The sequence below is a fragment of the Cajanus cajan genome, chromosome 9 (assembly GCF_000230855.2).
Source record: "Cajanus cajan strain Asha chromosome 9, NIPB_CcT2T_4, whole genome shotgun sequence".
NCBI lineage: Eukaryota > Viridiplantae > Streptophyta > Magnoliopsida > Fabales > Fabaceae > Cajanus > Cajanus cajan.
Window position 1 is genome coordinate 33,183,503 of NC_138525.1, and position 20,097 is coordinate 33,203,599.

Here is a 20,097-nt window from a genome sequence, read left to right on the forward strand (position 1 = left end):
AATAAAAATGTAGGAGCTAAGGCCCAAAAGTAGGCCCACTCCTCTTAGGGTTTCAAAACTAACCCATTCCTCTTGCCTCTTTCAAAACATCACCTCTTGGTCTTCTTAGCCTTAGTGTGATTCCATCATCCCCTCCCTCTTGAAAAGGATTTGACCTCAAATCAAGAGGTTCTTTGTCATGACCAACAAAAACATAAAAAGTAAGCATGAGAGGCAATAGTATATGATATAGATGGAAAGTGCATCCTTAGAGGAGTTCTACTAAAAATGCTAAAAAGATTTTCTAAACTAAAAGGACTAGACTCCCTATAATGCTAAGGATAGGATCCTCCCTATGATGAAATCTAGGTGTATAACTAAAAACTAAAAAGGTAAAAATACTAAAACTATAGCACACTAATGCATTAGTCCTAAAAACTAAAATATCTTGTTGGAGGTTCCCAATGTAGTGACCTAGGTATGTATTGGAAAATAAAGAAAACTTAACTAAAAAATTATCTAAACAACTTTGTATTGCATAATTTTTTAGATACATATGAGGAAAAGGTGTTAAGAAGAGTCTAGAAAACTCATATAATCTAAGTTTGTCTTGTAGGGAAGTAACCAAGTTAAGTTCAAATAAGTGTGAACTTCCTTCAAGATCAAAAATAGAAGATACAACACCATGAGATGTATCCAACAAACCATACAAGCCAAAAGTTGGGTGCTTTATGAAGAGAACTAAAGTAGAAAGAGTCTTAAAGAAAGAAGGCTTATCTTCCTTGGGCACCACCAAAGAAGTAGCACAAGAAGTGGGACTAAGTGAAGTCCACTTCTTCTTCACTAAATCTTGAAGTTGAGATTCTTTTTCATTAAAAAGGATTTGTTTTTCAATCTCCACTTCATGACTAGTGCAACGTGAGAGAAAGAGTTAAGGTCTTGATGAATGAAGAAAGTTTTTTTTAAATCATTTTCAATGGGAAAGTAACTCTCTTCAAGCATAAGCCCTTTTGGAAGAAACATTATCCTCATTACTCTTCTCTAAGAGTGTTGGTTCCTTATTTCCTTATTACTCTTTGCATTTTCTTTATCTCTTTTTCTAATGTCTTCCTCTCTCTTTATGTTTTCCTCTTCTTTTTTTCTTATGTACTCCTTCAATTCCCTAATCTCATCCCTAACACTAAGTCTATTACTATATGAATTATGACCATGTACACTAGAATGATCACTCATCTTTGATCAAGAAAAGGTTTTCAAAAATAGAGTTCAAAAGGTTTTCACAAAGAGTGAGTGATGAAAAAGTTTTCACAAAAAATTTTAAGGTGTAAGATTGGTGTTAAAAGGCTTAAGCGCACAAAGTGAACTATCAAGGGAGGTGGACTACTAAGAATCAGTTAAAAACCAAGCATTTTCAAGTAGAAATGACTAAGCCCTTTCACACTTTTCTTACAAAACAATTTTTTATTTTGCACAAAGTTAAGTGTATGTGTGCACGTCCCCCTAGTAGGCAACTTGTAGCCTTCTAAAATGAAACAAGCAAGGTAAAAGAACCTAAGCAATTATACTACCAAAGAAAAGAAAGAAATTAAAGCATGTGCTAGTCGGATTCCCTAGGGTGGGAGCTTGAAGTGACCTTGGTGGTATTCAAGCCACTCCCACAAGCACTACTCAAATTACCCTAAAACTAAGAGGTTTAAAATGGCCAATTACAACCCAAAATGAATGAAAACAAAGGCCAAAAATTTAACAAGAAAGAAAAAATTAGAAAAAAAGAAAATTTTGAGTCTTCAAGTCTTCAAACATCCACCCCTTCATAATGAACACCCAAGGTTAGCCTTTCAATGGTGTCTGCACTCTTTGATTTGGTGTGATTCTCCAAAGTTCCTTGAACTCAAATCGGACAACCCCTCCACTCAATCCACCAAGAAAGTGTGTGGTGTTTAGAAGCTTTCCTCACCTAGGTCAAGAAGAAAACACAACCCAAGAGTACAAGAGGCCAAGGAAGAAAAACTAAAAAGGCAAAATTAAAAAAGGCTAAACTCAAGTGGATTTGTTGAGACAAACTTAAGAGTAGATAGAAATGTTGAGATTCACAGTGGTGAATCAACTCACCTCTGGAGATTAAAGGTTTTGATGATAACAAAGTGAGGAACAAAGCTGACCGAGGACAACAACAAGTCAAAAACAAAGTCAAGAGGAAAAATATGACTATCATGTTGTAATAGGAGTAGCTCATAAATTGTATTATGTTGTTGAGCTTATTTTTTCTTTTGTGTGTTTTGTGCATAAGCTAATCTTTATCTAATCTGATTAGGAGTGAGTATGACGACGAGTTTGAAAGATTAAGAAGTTATATTGAGACTTAAAACAGAGTTTTGAAAACTAACTCAAAATAAACAATTATCATTAAATATAATCGATTATTCCAGCAACAGGTAAAAAGGATACCTTGCTGCAATAATCGATTATTTGTGAAATAATCGATTATCCTAGAAATCACCCTCTGGAATAATTGATTATCTTGCAAAATAATCAATTAAATTGTTCTTTGTTGATTTCCAGAAATCATGAAGAACAAAATAATCGATTATTCTTTAAAATAATCGATTATTTGGTTCTGAAAAACTTATAAATAGTTTGAACATTTTGAAACTTCATAAAAAGATAGAATTGAGAATCAAAAAGAGAAAAAAGTGTTTGTGAAGTCTTTGTGACATTCTTGGAGAGTTTTCTTTGGGAAACCAAGAAGAAAAACGTTTTTGAAATGCTTTGAGAAAAGATCATCATCATCATGACATTCTTTAAAAGAGAAAGATTAAGATTTGCTTCTGAATTCCAGGTGAATTCGTTCCTTAATTCTTTGTGAATATTTGTAAATCTTGAGTAGCTTTCTCAAGTGGTAAGGAATTCTTGTAGTGGGTTTCTACAAGAGGTGCTTTGTTGGGGTCAAGAAAGTGATTATCTTGAATGTAGGAGTGTATGCATGTGTGGTATGCTTGTAAAACTTCTTCATTAAGATAGTGGAACAAATCTTGATCAGGTTATGATTGAGGACTGGATGTAGGTCACATGAGGAGTGGTTGAACCAGGATAAAAGACTTGTGCAATCTTCTCTTACCCTTATCTTTTACTTTGTGTAATATCTTGGTTGTATGTTGAAGAGATTACTCTTGATTAACATATTTGTATATGCAACATTGGTTTAAACTGAATCAAAGTATTACATATTAATTGTTCTTAACTTTGAATCTCATTATTGGTTAATCAAGAAAGCCTATAGGATTCATTCTTCATTATCAAGTCTTTAAGAAACTTCTTTGAAAATTCATAATTAGAAAAGTTTGAATTGAAATAAAGATCCTAAAAACTCTGAAAATTTTTAAAGTGTCATAAAATCCAATTCACCCCCCCCCTCTTGGATTGGGCCATTCTTTTCTAACAAGAAAGACTCAAAAACTAAAATTAAGGCACATTAACAAAAGGCAAGCACACAAAAGAGTAAGTCCTAGAATGACACTAGAATGGAATTTAATCAAATAGGTCTAAAATGAATAATGCACTTAAGGTGTTTGATTAAATGTCTCATAAGGTAAATAAGCATTGTCCAATGGTCCAAGATTAACTCCAAGTGCCAAGGTATGAAAATTTTGGGGCCAAACTCCACAAGTATAGCAAAGGTTCCCTTTTTCTTTTGTCTTTGATTCTTTTGATTTTGTTTATTTTGTTCCTTTTGACACTTGACTAGGTCACGATTTTGAGGTCCAAAAGTCCAGCCAATACTCTTTTTTTAATTATTTTATAGTTCTCCTTTGTTTGGGTTTTACACTTGTGTTTGTTAGTTTGATGAGTAAGTCCTTGAAGTATCCTCTTAGCAACTTATAATGGCTTAAAGAGACAAGTTTTGAGTGTCTTCTTAAGGTTTTTAATGTCCAATGTCCAGCAACAAGAATTTGCACATAAAAGGCATTTTCATACTTAAAACATCAAACAATACATAGGCATGTTAAGTGCACCAAGGAATACACAAAGTGGCCGAAAATTTTAAAGCAAGTATGTGCAAAGAAATTAATCACACATGATATTTTAGGAATGTAGAACATGCTAGAACTAATTAGCATGCATGATTGACTCTTTAAAGCACATCAAGGACTCACGGCCATTTTATCAAACAAGTGGCATGCATGTCATTTTTTTGTTCATTTCAAAGGCTAAGCATAAAAAATTGGAATTTCTTTCAAAGTATTTCAAAGGAAACAAGCTTATGCAAAACCATATGGATTATAAAATCAAAAACATCATTATATCATGCAGCCCAAAAATTTCCAGTAACTCAATTTTAAAGAAAAAATGGTAGGAACCCTAACAAGGAAGCCTAAAACACCAAGATGATTCACAAGAATGATGAGGCATGAAGCAATGCATGAAAAAGAGGAATAAGAATCATGAAATATGACAAGATGATGACTCAATCACGCACAACAATTTAGACATTTGAGGAGACACGAATGACATGACCAAAAATACCAAAGATGGAAAAGTTACCCTTGAAAAACCAAGGCTCTAGATACCACATGATGGCATCCTAGCTTGCATGTACATGAGGTGATGAGCAAGGAAGAGGATGCCTACTCCAAGGATCAAGTTCTTCAAAGGTGGTGCGTGATTTTAGGGAGGATTATGATAGAATGGAAAAAAATGGGAAGTAGGGTAGAAGGTGTTTGATGAAAGGCTTGAAAGGTGCACTCTAGGGTTGGCTCACTTCATTGATGATGAAGGCCACTTCTAGGCTTGTTTCTCTCAAGGTGGAGATGGGAGGGAGGAGGCCGAATTAGCCAAGGGTGACTAAGGAAAGATATAAAGGCACAAAAGGCTCTCTTTATATTCAATATCCAAAGTATTTACAAGGTGTGGTGCCTAGGGTATTTATAGGAGTGGGAGGCATCTAGGGTTGCATTTAGGGTTGTATTGGCCGAAATTTACAATGCCAAATGCACACTAAATGAAACCCAAATTAACCCTAGATGCAACTTGATGGCCAAGGATGGAATCTTTGGGTTTAGTTAGGCTACATCTAGGTGCCCTCCACTTGGGCCTAGATGCAACTTAGTGGCCAAGGATGGAATCTTTGGGTTTGGATGATAAGACCATGCAACCTTTGCCCTCCCCTTGGGCCTAAGCCTTTCTAAGTCCAAAAATAGGTCCAAACACCACCAAAAATACGTCTAGCTCCCTAATTAAATACCTTAGCCCAAAATTAAAAACCTATGATCTAAAGCACCCTATAATATAATGGTAAAATGGAAAATACAAAAGAAAATAAATCCTATGACTAAGATACCCCATAATACAAGGGTAAAATGGGAAATACAAAAGAAAATAAATCCTATTTCTAAGATACTCAAAATACAAGGGTGAAAATGAGAAATTTAAAGATAAGGGCAAAATAAGAATAAATTTTATGTTAATAAAAACGTAGGAGCTAAGGCCCAAAAGTAGGCCCACTCCTCTTAGGGTTTTCAAAACTAACCCATTCCTCTTGCCTCTTTCAAAACATCACCTCTTGGTCTTCTTGGCCTTAGTGTGATTCCATCACTTGCAACAGGAAGATTTCACAAGACTATATAGAGGTCTCAACATCAAACCTTAGAAGGTTGGCTGTTTGGCCCAAAGATGGTTCAAGCAAGAAAAAGAGTGATATCCAGCCCATGGTGCAACGAAACTAGAGATAGAGCGTATAGAGTCAAATATGCCATTATGTATTCATCTCTGTAAACTAAGGAGTTCAAAACATGTGTATCTTAGGAACAAAACCTTAGTGAGTGTACCAACTTTTGTATCCTCTCTAGGAGAGTAAACCAAACACTCAAACCAGATTATACGTCTAACATTGTAAAGCCTGAAAAAGCTAGGGAAAGAATACTTGTAAAGCCCGTAAGGGCTTGTCAAAGAATACTCACTAAGAGCCAGAACTAGCTGAACAAAGAATACTAGCACCGGTGAGTGAAGCCAATGGGCCAAGAGTGGTCGAGAATACTTAGAGAACCAAAAGTGGTTTAAGAATACTAGCGTTGGTGAGTGAAGACAATGGGCTAGGAGTGGTCGAGAATACTTGGGGAACCAAAAGTGGTTTAAGAATACTAGTGTTGGTGAGTGAAGCCAACGGGCCAGGAGTGGTTGAGAATACTTGGGGAACCAGAAGTGGTTTAAGAATACTAGCGTTGGTGAGTGAAGCCAACAGGCCAGGAGTGGTCAAGAACACTTGGAGAACCAGAAGTGGTTTAAGAATACTAGCGTTGGTGAGTAAAGTCAACGGGCCAGGAGTGGTCGAGAATACTCAGGTCTAGGAGTGGACAACAATACTCAATGTTCTTCATTTTAATATCTAGTGGAACTCTTTTGTTGAAGGAGACTGGACGTAGCTTAGTTGAGCGAACTAGTATAAAATGATTGCATTGCTTTTCTTGTTTAACTAGGAACAAATCTTCTTTACTGATTAAATCTTTGTGAAAGACTTTTTCTAATATTTACATATCGTTAAAACTATTTTTCAAATGAAGATGCAATTTCATTTAACAAATATATTACACTGAAAAGCTTTATCTACTACTTATCTTTAAACAAAACTATCTTACAAAGGAAAATGTAAGAACTTCAATAATTATTATTATAAACCATTTTCCTCAGTAGACGATAAACCCTTCAGACGAAATGACCTTGTGTTAACCAAATTCTACCTAACTGTCTGATATTCGAAAGTGCATTAGACGAAGTATATTACTCTTGCGAAAATGTCTTTAAAATTCCTTACAAACACAGACACATATTCAACCCTCCCCCTTCTATGTGTTTTTTCGCTAACTTCATGCCAGTGTAAATTTTTTTACACTAACAACCAATCATATCTTTTAAATTATCTTATTTTATTTTTATTTCATTAAATAAGCAAATGACATGGCACTATTAAAAGATATGATTGGTTGCCAGTGTAAAAAAAATTTACACTAGTAGTGTATGGGTGATTAACTCAATGTATATTATCAACTACAATTCATGTCTCTAATGTGAACTCCGTGATCAAAATTTTAGCATCTCAAAACATGAATCTTTTGGAAAAATTTTATAAGAAACTAAGGAAATTAAAAAGGTAAAATATGGATTGATGTAAGAAATGGAATAGCAATGCCATAATCCCTAAAGATTGATAAGTTGAGGAAGATTCACCATTTTGAATTAAGAAATCACACAAAAGGTTTCTATTTATAAGCTTAGATAGGCAGCATGTCATAAATTCCCACTAGAACATCACTAAGAAATAAATTCCCACTAAACCTTATTTTTCACTAGAATTGACTCCCTACTATCCCACTAACTATCGTTATCATTTAGGAAGCCTATAAGAACTAAAACTAGCTTAAAACCATATTAATTATTTAAATTAAAAGAAATACAAAAATTACATTAATAATGAACAAAATAGGCTTAAACAACTATTTAGTCTAAAAACTAAATAAACTCCAACCATTAATGCTTCTTCTTGATCATGTGCATTTGAACTTGTCATGTTATCGTCAAATTAGGCTCAAGTCTTCATTAAGATTTAGCAAAATATAACACTAGATTATATCTATGTGGGTCTTATCATGCAATTTAAAAAGTAATTTAAACTTTGCCCTTCTAAGTATTATAATGAATTTAACTTTGAGAAACTTCATTAGTGTCATGCTCTACAAATAAATACATGCATATTTTAATTCAATTTTTTTCATAAACTCGAATATAACAATATAGCATATGTTACATCTTACTGAGTTAATTATTAGTATGATAATATCTTACTAATTAAGAGCCATAAACTCATAAAAAGAATATTTATGTTATTGTCTAATATAATTTATATATGAATCATTACATTTTTTACATTTTAATTATATATTATTATGATTTTTATCGCATTAGCTAGAATTATAATTTATTGCTAGCTAATTCAAAGTGGTAAAGATTAAAGCGGATTTAAAACCAACTACATTTCTTGTTTAGTTTTAAACTTACCTTTGATGTCATCAAACTCTGGCACCATGCATATTATATAAGCATGCATGATGCATCAAGTATGAATTAAAATATCTGACCTTATGCTTATAATCATATCAAATTATAGGAAGAGTCAATTTCAAGTGTGACATGATGTATTACCCATTAAGAATCAAATAAATGAAATATATAAATGCTAAGATATATAAACATGATCTGTCACCTTCGGAGCAATCACAAAACACTTTGGATTAATTTTTTCATATATATCTCTTATTTTGCCTTGTTGGATAATTAAATATCCTTAGTTTCTTTTACCGTAACATTATGTTTTCCATACAGGTGTGTTTATAGGAAAATATGTTTTCTTGTGTTGTGTTATAGTTTCTGTTCTTACCGGAATTTGGTCGTAGGGGTGATCCGTCCAGTAAGATTGGTGAGCCTCCTTTGCTTGATGTATTGGTGCTCCAAGATGGGGGAGGTACCTGCAAAAGAGACTCCGATGCCAAAGTTAGGGTTTGCATGAGTAATAGTCTCATATATATAATGCACGTACCTTGAGGTGATCTAGGTTTTCCTTGGGCTTTTGGGCTTGAGATAAGATATATCATGATATGATATGATATAATTGAAGGGCGGATCTGGTCTGGGACGAGATCCTCGGAATCAGGTATGATTTGCTCAAATAATGGGCTGACGTCGCGCAGCGCGTGTCCGGGGTTGTTTTGTATTGCTAATCCGGGCTCGGAGCCCGGGTGCGAAGTAAGGTTAGTAAAGTTTCTATTGTGTTTTTGGATTTTTTAGTAGAGTTTGGAGGGTTAAAGAATCTTTGATAGTTAAGTTGTAGAGTGTAGCTTGAGTTATAAATGAAATTAGCGAAAAACACATAGAAGGGGGGTTGAATGTGTGTGAATGAAGGATTTTAAAATCGTTTTCGCAAACGTGCTTCTTTCCATCTGAAAATAAGGTTATAAATGCTTTGACGAAAATGCAGATTTGGTTAATAGAAGCTTTGCGTCTAAAGATCTATCGTTTGTTCAAAAATGGTTTCTTGAATTCAACAAATATAACTTCGTTTATATATGATTTAAAAATTAAGTAGTAGTAAACAAATCTAGTGTGATAGATCAATATAAGCAAAGACTACATTTTTAACATAGATAATAATGCATAGAGTTTTTATACTGGTTCACTCGTTCTGAGCTACGTCCAGTCTCCTTCAACTAAAGGGTTCCAATAATCACCACGGATTACAAGTATTCTTAACCACTTCTGGTTCGTCAACTTCACTTGTTGACGCTAGTATTCTTAAACCACTTCTAGTTATCCAAGTATTCTCAACCACTCCTAGTTTGTCAACTTCACTTGCTGAAGTTAGTATTCTTAAACTACTTATGATTACCCAAGTATTCTTTTGCTAGCCTCTTTAGGCTTTACAGACGATAGTTTTTTTGAGTATGTTTTAACTCTCACAGAGAGAATGAAGTGGTTTCAACACTCACTAAGGTTTTCAACCCTAGTTTTAAAAGAATGTGTTTAAAGTGTGTATGTAACTCTCACAGAGAAGATAAAATGATTTTTACACTCACTAAGATAAGTTGTCTTAGTTTTACACTGATATTCAACTTTTGCACAAGAAGAGAAGTAAGGTTGTTATGACGCTTGTTTTGGCTTATTACTTGTTTCTTCTCAGGTCCTGATATTTATATCCTTGTGATAGATTTGCCCGTTATTTGAATTTGAATGTGTCCGTTGAGGCGGAGCTTACCGTTGGTGTAGATAAGCCTTCGTTCATGGCTACACAGATCTTCTTCATTTAATGCGTTTGATTTTGCATTAAATGCTTTGCTTGCTTAAATTGTGTCACGTGAAGTCCTTTGCATAATTTGTCTCCTTTTATTTTTTACTTCAATCATAACCTCGATATGTTTGTCCTTTTTCCTTCATTGTAGTTGTGGAGGCGTTGCCTTTCTTTGAAAAGTAGGTGTACTTGCCCTGACACAGGCAGCTTTGACTTGTGAATTCACATTTTTGCATTTTTCTTCTTTCTTTTCATATCTTTGATATCTCCATGCGTTTTTCTTATAACTGGAGATGATGTATGATCTTCCTCGTTGTGACTAGTGAATTCTAGATGCTTTTCATCATGCTTCGTTTGTGTTTGGGAAAATGAGTCTCCATCTAAGGTTTAGACTTTGACTTTTTCATTTTGTCTGATCAGTCTTGAGGATGAATAACTGATGATTGTTTTGTTAACTTGAAAATGTATGATTAACCCTTTAGCTTCGTCTGATGTTTATTTTTTGCTTGAGCCAACTTTGTCTTGGTATTGCTTTGCTCATGTTTCTGATTTATATTGCGCTCTGGATTGTTCTTGGCATTTCTTCATTTGGTATGCATTACCATCTGATATGCAAGCCATGATCCTTTTATTATTTGGCTTGTTTTGTCGGATCCTTATTTTGCTCTACCCTGCTTCGTGCTTTAGTTTTTCCTGTTTTGAAACACTACTATACAGATTAGTAATAACAATATGTATTATATTTTTCGTATTCAAAATCTTGCTGGGAATTGCTTCGTCTAACTTAATAATCTCCCCATTTTTGATGATAACAAATAATCTATCAAATCGTTTCAGATATAATACAGTTTCAAGTAGTTTATGCAACTCATATATCAATCTTGATTTCTGGATTTTCTAAATATTCATGACAAGGGTGTTCTCCCCCTTAGTATGTGCTCTCCCCCTAACTAGATTATTCCGGTGCTAAGGGTGCTCTCCCCCTTATTATATTATTCCGGTGCTAAGGTTGATAGATTAATTCCTATTTCTCCCCCTTTTTAATCATCAAAAGGAGAATAGGGGTTGATAAGCAGCAACTTATTATTCACCTATCAGCTTCATGCCTAGCCTATCTCTTAACCAGGTGTATCTATCTTCTTGAAGAGGTTTTGTAAAAATATCAGCTAATTGTTCCTCTATTTTGACTTATATCAGATTGAAGGTTCCTTTTTGTACATGATCTCGAATGAAATGATGTTTAATCTCAATGTGTTTAGTCCTAGAGTAAAAAATAGGGTTTTTAGAAAGGTAAATAGCAGCAATGTTATCACAAAGTACAAGAATACTACTTTCATAAATGTTGTAGTCTTCTAGCTGATGTTTGATCCAAAGCAGCTGCGTAAGGCAGTGTCCTACGGCGACATACTCATCTTTGTAAGTTCATAAGGCAATCGTGCTTTGCCTTTTGCTAGTCCATGAAACCAAGAAACAACCAAGAAAGTGACACCCTCCACTAGTGTTTTTTCTCTCTCATTTGTCCCCTGCGTAATTTGCATCACAATAACCTAACAGGGCAAAATTCTGGCTTCTATAAAAGTTAATTCCTAGGTTAGTTGTTCCTTTAAGATATCTCAAAATACGTTTAGTATCTTGTAAATGTACCTCCTTAGGTCTTACTTGAAATCTGGCACAGACACAAATGTTGAACATTGATGGCATCCTTACTTACATGAACATGAGATGATGAGCAAGGAAGAGGACGCCTACTCCAAGGATCAAGTTCTTCAAAGGTGGTACAAGGTTTTAAGGTGGATGATGATGGAATGGACGAAAATGGAAGTTAGGTAGAAGGTGTTTGATGAAAGGCTTGAAAGGTGCACTCTAGGGTTGGCTCACTTTATTAAAGATGAACGCCACTTCTAGGGTTGTTTCTCTCAAGGTAGAGAAGGGAGGGTGGTGGCCGAATTAGCCAAGGGTGACTAAGGAAAGATATAAAGGCACAAAAGGCTCTCTTTATATTCAATACCCAAAGTATTTACAAGGTGTGGTGCCTAGGATATTTATAGGAGTGGGAGGCATCTAGGGTTGCATTTAGGGTTGCATTTACAATGCCAAATGCTCACTAAATGAAACCTAAATTAACCCTAGATGCAACTTGGTGGACAAGGAAGGAATCTTTAGGTTTAGTTAGCCTACATCTAGGTGCATGATAAGACCATGCAACCTTTGCCCTCCAAAAATACGTCTAGCCTCCTAATTAAATACCTAAGCCCAAAAATAAAATCCTATGATCTAAAGCACCAAAAATACAAGGGTAAAATGGGAAATACAAAAGAAAATAAATCCTATGACTAAGTGTCGCCACCGGCCCGAAACGGGCTTTCGGCATTCGCGAAGGATGGTTTGGACTCGTTTATTTGTTTAAAAATATGGATTGCTAGAATGACGTATTCTCAAACTGAGACCTTGTCAAACGAGCAATTTTATTAAATGATTCACCAATCCATATTAATCCCAAGCGGGACCCTCCATGGATTAGTGGTTTTCGTAAAAGGAGGGTTCGTGGAGTCGCCACCAATGTTTTACTCAAAACATTGGAAAAAGGGATAAGGCAATTGATTTTATAAATCAACTTTGGCCATTACAACCAGAGTTGGGTAAGGGAGTCGGTTACGCGTGGGGAAGGTGTTAGCACCCCACAGCGCCCCTTTCGGGTTCCCTATGACAGATTATTTCTAAAATAATAGCGTAAAATTACTAAATTACCCCTATTTATTATAAGCGATTATAAATTAATTATCTACATGATGACAGTTTAAATATGCACACAGAAAGCAGTAAAAGGAAGGATTTAAGAAGAAACCTCTTGAAGCGTGCTTTTACATATTGAGTAAAACTGGGAAGCTTTTTGGCGTTCCCTCGCTCTACAAGCTCACTCGCTCCTTCCTAAAAACTTTTAACTATGGAAATCCGGAGGATTTCCCTTCGACTAGGTTCGATCCTCAAGCAAAATGGCTCGGGGCTCAAGAACTTTGTCGGATCAACTCTTCGAGTGATTTCTAGGGCAGAACACTGCTCAAAAACCCCAGAATACTCAAGGAGAGGGTTAAAACTATCTGAAAAAGTGTGGAATGACGTCCAATTGACGTCATATTTATAGGGAATAGGCGCAATACGGCCTACAGAAGCAATACGGCCGTATTGAAATTTTTGAACTTCAATACGGCCGTATTGAGTTCAATACGGCTGTATTGAAGCTTCAATACGGCCGTATTGATTTCAGTACGGCCGTATTGAAGTTTCAGAAACTTCAATACGCCGTATTGAGTTCACTGCGGCCGTATTGAAGCTTCAATACGGCCGTATTAAGTTCAGTACGGCCGTATTGGGCTTCATTCCCTCCACTTCCTTATTTTGAGCTATTCTAAGACCTCTAGACCTACAGAGAACCCTCCTAGGGCCTTCCAGGAGTCCTTCTGGCTGATCTTCCTTCAGTCTTCGAGAGTCTTCAAGCTTTATTTCCGACCCGGACAATTTTAGGGGTCTACAGCTACCCCCCCTTTACTTAGTCAAACGGTCTTTTGGTGTACCGGCTGACAAGTAAAGGAGTTGACCCAATTGTCCGGGTGATGCGCCGACCTTCTGACTTGTAGCGTCTTCCGGTGGAAAATTGTTGAGTAACCTCTCCAGGTTGTTGCATACCTCGGCGCTCCTGACAACCTCGGTAGCTAAGTTTACCCTCTCCAGGTCCTGCCTCTTAACATTCAGCAGTGTGAGTTTACCCTCTCCAGGTCCTGCCTCTTAACATTCAGCAGCGTGAGTTTACCCTCTCCAGGTCCTGCCTCTTAACATTCAGCAGCGTGAGTTTACCCTCTCCAGGTCCTGCCTCTTAACATTCAGCAGTGTGAGTTTACCCTCTCCAGGTCCTGCCTCTTAACATTCAGCAGCGTGAGTTTACCCTCTCCAGGTCCTGCCTCTTAACATTCAGCAGTGTGAGTTTACCCTCTCCAGGTCCTGCCTCTTAACATTCAGCAGTGTGAGTTTACCCTCTCCAGGTCCTGCCTCTTAACATTCAGCAGTGTGAGTTTACCCTCTCCAGGTCCTGCCTCTTAACATTCAGTAGTTGAGTTTACCCTCTCCAGGTCCTGCCTCTTAACATTCAGCAGTGTGAGTTTACCCTCTCCAGGTCCTGCCTCTTAACATTCAGCAGTGTGAGTTTACCCTCTCCAGGTCCTGCCTCTTAACATTCAGCAGTGTGAGTTTACCCTCTCCAGGTCCTGCCTCTTAACATTCAGCAGTGTGAGTTTACCCTCTCCAGGTCCTGCCTCTTAACATTCAGCAGCGTGATTTTACCCTCTCCAGGTCCTGCCTCTTAACATTCAGCAGTGTGAGTTTACCCTCTCCAAATCCTGCCTCTTAACATTCAGCAGTGTGAGTTTACCCTCTCCAGGTCCTGCCTCTTAACATTCAGCAGTGTGAGTTTACCCTCTCCAGGTCCTACCTCTTAACATTCAGCAGTTGAGTTTACCCTCTCCAGGTCCTGCCTCTTAACATTCAGCAGTGTGAGTTTACCCTCTCCAGGTCCTGCCTCTTAACATTCAGCAAGGGAGTTTACCCTCTCCAGGTCCTGCCTCTTAACATTCAGCAGTGTGAGTTTACCCTCTCCAGGTCCTGCCTCTTAATATTCAGCAGTGTGAGTTTACCCTCTCCAGGTCCTGCCTCTTAACATTCAGCAGTTGAGTTTACCCTCTCCAGGTCCTGCCTCTTAATATTCAGCAGTGTGAGTTTACCCTCTCCAGGTCCTGCCTCTTAACATTCAGCAGTTGAGTTTACCCTCTCCAGGTCCTGCCTCTTAACATTCAGCAGTTGAGTATTGCCTCTCCAGGCCTGCTTCCGTGTCTTCTGATCACTTCGGCAATGATTTGATATGATTTTTGTCTCCACAGTCCACGATGCTGCTTCGACGGTTTTTCTGATTTTGTGCCGCTGAGGGCTGGATAACGCAGGGATCCGTCTAGGGGATGTGCAGTCATTCATAGGTTCTTGTGCCCCAACTTGCATTGCATTGTTGGTACCCATGGGGAATTTTTGACTCCTTGGGGTGTAGACACAGATGCTCTCTCTCTGAGTTGAGCGATGCCTTATGTTTGGCTGACGTCCTTTTGACGTGGGTGGAGTATCCCGGTTGTCCTTATTCGGGTATCTCTTTTGGATTTTCTGATTTTTGTAGCCTCTGTGTAGGCTGTTTATCCGCTGGGGATTTTGTCATTCATTTCTTGACTGGATGTTTGGCTAAGAGCCGGATTCCACTTGGGGAATACTTATTGATATTTTTGATTTTCTTCTCCTTTTTGCAGGGATGCCTCTTGAGTAGGCGATTGGGGATTTGGGGATCTTATTGTATCCCAGAGTATTATTTAGGAAGCCTCTACAGGCTTAGCCTCGCTCAGCGCTTTGAGTCGGAGAGCTATCTTCCACTGAGGAAGTATTAAGTCTTTTGACTTGTATATACTGTTTGGATAATCGCACTTCCATTGGGGATTGCGTCGATTTTGCTTTGATAGCTCTCGCTGGGATTTTTCCGTGAGCTTGAGCTGAGGTTCCCTCTGGGGAGTATTATTTCTGCGAGCCTCTCCAGGCTCAGTTATTCTGCATACTGTGGAGGATGTGGAGTATTATTTTGGTAAGCCTCTCCAGGCTTAGTTATTCTGTACAAACTGTTTGTTGGATTTTCTATATCCTTGCCTTTTTTCATTTTCGGCTTTTTCTGTATTTTGCCTTTTCTTCTGATTTGGCTTTTTCTGTATTTTGCCTTTTTTTATGTTTTTGGCTTTTGCTGTACAGAAATTAAAAGTGCTAAAGAAATTAAATTCAGTTATTATGAGAGAGTATTATTTCGGCGAGCCTCTCCAGGCTCAGTTATTTTGTAGGAGTATTATTTCGGCAAGCCTCTCCAGGCTCAATTATTCTGAAGGAGTATTATTTCGACAAGCCTCTCCAGGCTCAATTATTCTGTATGACGAGGGAGTATTATTTCGGCGAGCCTCTCCAGGCTCAGTTATTCTGAGAGTATTCTTTCGGCAAGCCTCTCCAGGCTCAGTTATTCTGAGAGAGTATTATTTCGACAAGCCTCTCCAGGCTCAGTTATTCTGTGGGAGTATTGTTTCGGCAAGCCTCTCCAGGCTCAGTTATTCTGTGGGAGTATTGTTTCGGCAAGCCTCTCCAGGCTCAATTATTCTGTGGGAGTATTGTTTCGGCAAGCCTCTCCAGGCTCAGTTATTTTGAGAGTATTCTTTCGGCAAGCCTCTCCAGGCTCAGTTATTCTGTATGATGCTGTTGATTTTCTGAATCTTTGCATTTTGCTTGCTGCTGTCATACACAAGCAATTTTCTATTTTTCTATTTTATGTAATTGCCTCATGATAAGGTCTTTGAATGTGCAACTAATATGTGTGATGCATGCAATACAATTTTTTATTTTTGTTCATTTATTTAGAAAAGTGAGTGGCTCTCCCTATCCTCTTCTTCTTGGAGGACTTTCTGTCATTGACGCGAGGGAGTATTTTTATGAGCCTTTATGCAGGAGATCTATGGATTTTATAGGAACCCCTCCAATTTTCTTTATTTGACCAATTATTAAGAGAGTTTCGTACAATTTTTGAAACATCAATTTAGAGGCATAATCACATGGTCAAGAGAGAAAAGAAATGAATAGATATTTTATTGATATTCGCAAATGTTTTTACAGAAAGATATACAGAAGGAAATTTATGAAGAATGGCTGGCCAGGGTAGGCTATATACATTGGGCTTAACAATTATATCTGTAATTGTTGCTCTTTACGTTCCCCTAATTGCTTCGGCCTGAGCCAGGAGTGTAGATGCTGCAAGATGCTTGCTTCTAGAAGATAATCACTTGAATCGCCTTTCGGTTTTCGATTCAAGCGATCGTTACTTGCTTTGCTTTTACATCTTATTCTTTTGCCCCTAACTTTTGCCTAGGACGTATCCTGGCGGGGATGATTTTGCCGTTGTTTTGCCTAGTACCCTTGTACTGGCGGGCTTTTTATTTTACCCTAACTTTTGCCTAGGACGCCCTTTTTGGGTTTTCATCCTAGCGGGCCTATGCAAGCAACGTCTTCAAGCATAGTACTTCTTTACCACGTCAGTGTTGACTAAGTATCGAAGTTCTTTTCCATCCATGTTTGTGAGGATCAATGCTCCTCCTGAGAAAGCTCGTTTTACCATGTACGGTCCTTCGTGATTTAGGGCCCACTTTCCGATTTTGTCCTTTTGAGTTGGTAGTAATTTCTTCATTGCCAACTCTCCCTCATGGTAGACTCGAGGGTGGACTTTCTTGTCAAAAGCCTTTTTGATCTTCCTCTGATAGGCTTGACCATGGCATATGGCGTTCAGCCGTTTCTCTTCAATGAGGTTCAACTGGTCATACCAGCTTTGAACCCATTCTACCTCGGAAAGTTTTGCTTCCATGATTACTCTCAGAGAAGGTATTTCGACTTCAACAGGCAGAACTGCCTCCATTCCATAAACAAGGGAAAATGGAGTAGCTCCTGTGGATGTACGTGCTGAAGTCCTATAACCATGGAGAGCGAAGGGTAGCATCTCATGCCAGTCTTTGAATGAGACAACCATCTTTTGTACTATCTTCTTGATATTCTTATTGGCTGCCTCGACTGCCCCATTCATTTTTGGTCGGTATGGGGAAGAGTTGTGGTGTTGGATCTTGAACTCTTGGCACAGTTCTTCCACCATCTTGTTATTTAGATTGGATCCATTATCAGTGATGATTTATTTCTCCATGCTTCCACTAGATTATTCTAAAATCTTTTGGGACAAGAGAGAAAAGAAGGGAAAGATATTTTTGTTTTGAAGTTTGTGTTTTAGAAGGGATTTATTTTTCAAAAATGGTTTTTGTAAGAATGTTTGGCCAAGGTAGGCTTATGTGTTTAGGCTTGTTTGATTAAACACTTATGAAGTTAAGAAAATCTTTGTTTATTGACGTTGTGATTTGACAACTTAGATAACTTCCCTTGAACCTTTCTTTTTGAATTCGGTTCATGGTACCATCATGGATTTATTTTGTTTTTTGATTGTCCTTATTTTTGCCTAAAACACCCTTTTGTGGCGTTTTAGCGAACCTTTATTTTTGTTTATTTTTTGTAACCCTAACTTTTGCCTAGGTCACCCTTTCGTGGGATTCCTAGCGGGTCTTTTGCTCTTATTTTTGCGCAGTCCCCTTTTTTGAGTTTCCTGCCGAGCTTCTTTTATTTTGAAAGGTTTCTTTTTACCCATGATGGCACTTGTCAAGGCCAAGGGAAGGTGCTCCAAGTTGTCACACACACCTCCACATAAAAATGATGTGGGCTTATTATTATTAAGATGATTTTAACCTCATTCATGTTTATTCAAACAGGGTTAAAAATAATGTGGTTTAGAATTTTATTATAAGCAAGAAAAGAAGCAATGAAGAATGATTTTATTATAATCATAGTGGAAACATTAGTCTTTATTTCATCACTGATATGGGTCCCAATGTTGACCTCTTCTATCTCTCGGCCTTGCCCCAAATTCACGGTCTCTAATTTCTCTTGACACGGTTGGAGTAGACGAGTTTCTTGATCTAGCAGTCTTTGCAGATCCGGAGAGATGGTCTCCTCATCACTGTCCAACTCAACCCGTTTATCCTCAACTTTCGGATCCCGGTCAGAGCGAACAATTACAGACATAATTATTTTATTGGTTCTGTTTAGGTTTAGAATTATTAATGTTAATGAGAGAGAGAGAAAAGAACGAAATGAGAGAATAATATGTGAAAAATGCCTTTTTATTGATATATGTATGTAAAACTGTACAAAACCCTTATTTACATGAAAAAGGTCCTCATGATCTCGGGTACTGATCATGAGTCCCAAAAAGAAAAATGTGGAGGGGCCCTATCATGGCTTGTTATTCTCTCTAATCCTGTTTTGGCCGAGGATTCTTGCTCACGTCGGGCGCTATCGAATCAAAAGTGATCCACCCGGCATCAATAAGGTCTTGGACCTTATATTTGAGAGCTCTGCAGTTCTCCGTTGAATGCCCTGATGTCCCCGAATGGTATAAACATTTGTCTTGTGGTTTGTACCAACTGGGATGAGGTGGATCAATCTTCTTTAGTGGAACGTAAGCTAGAAGACGTGCTTCCACTAGCTTCGGCAGGATGTCGCTATATGTGGTCGGAAGTTTATCAAACTTCTTCACAGGTTTGAATTGCGATTTTCCTGACTTCGAAGTGGAAGAAGACGAAGAGATGGTTATGGCACTGACTTCTCTCTCCTTCTTCTTCCCAAAGGTCTTCTTAGCTTTAAATGATTGGGAAGGTTTAGCTAGCTTCCCGCTTTTCAGCTCTTGTTCCACTCTTCCTCCAACATGATGGGACTCATGGTCACTGTGCTCAACCCCTTGTATGTTGTGGTGACGCATGAGTTCCATCATTTGCGCCATTTGCTCTTTGAGCTGTGAGAGCTCGGCTGTAAGCTCCTTATTTCGTTCCTCCAACGCGTCCATTTTCTTGTTGAGCTGAGAGAGCTCGGTTGTGAGCTTCTTATTTTGCTCCCCCAACGCTTCCATCTTCTTGATTTTCTGCGCGCGTGTGAGGACAGAGAGATGACCAGCCACTTTCTAAAAATGAATATTTAATCTAATTAATTTATGGGATGAATACGCTCTTGACATGAGCTTGATAACCCTCCATTTTTAAGGCGCTGCCTTTTTAAAACAAAGCGTTACCACCCTCCTTGACTTATGATCTCTCCTCAACGGAGAATCTTGATAATTATGGGTCTCTTTTACTCATGTCAAGAGGTATTGGTGAACCTAAAATGCATGGTTTATGAGGATGCATGATGTCTTATTGGTAATGATGTACATGCTCCTCACTTTTATTATATTTTCACACATGGTCTTTCCTCTCATGTCATGGTTTTTTCATGCATGGGGATTATTCTTTAGACCTTATTACGAGGTTATTTATTAATGCACAAACAATTGCACATAAGCATTTACACAAACAATTCACTCATCCACGAACAGTCACGAACGAATCACGAGGTAGGGGTCTCCTGCAGAAAAGTGCATATTCAAGGAGGATCTAACTGTTCTCACTTGGTCAAAGGCCCCCAAGGTGCCCCCATTATAGGGACCCAATTCCTCTCGTCGTAAGTCGATGGAAAGTTCCAACGCACTGTCGGACTCAAGTTCATGGTTATCACCTTGAGTGATGTTTTTCCGACAACGGTCTCGTAGG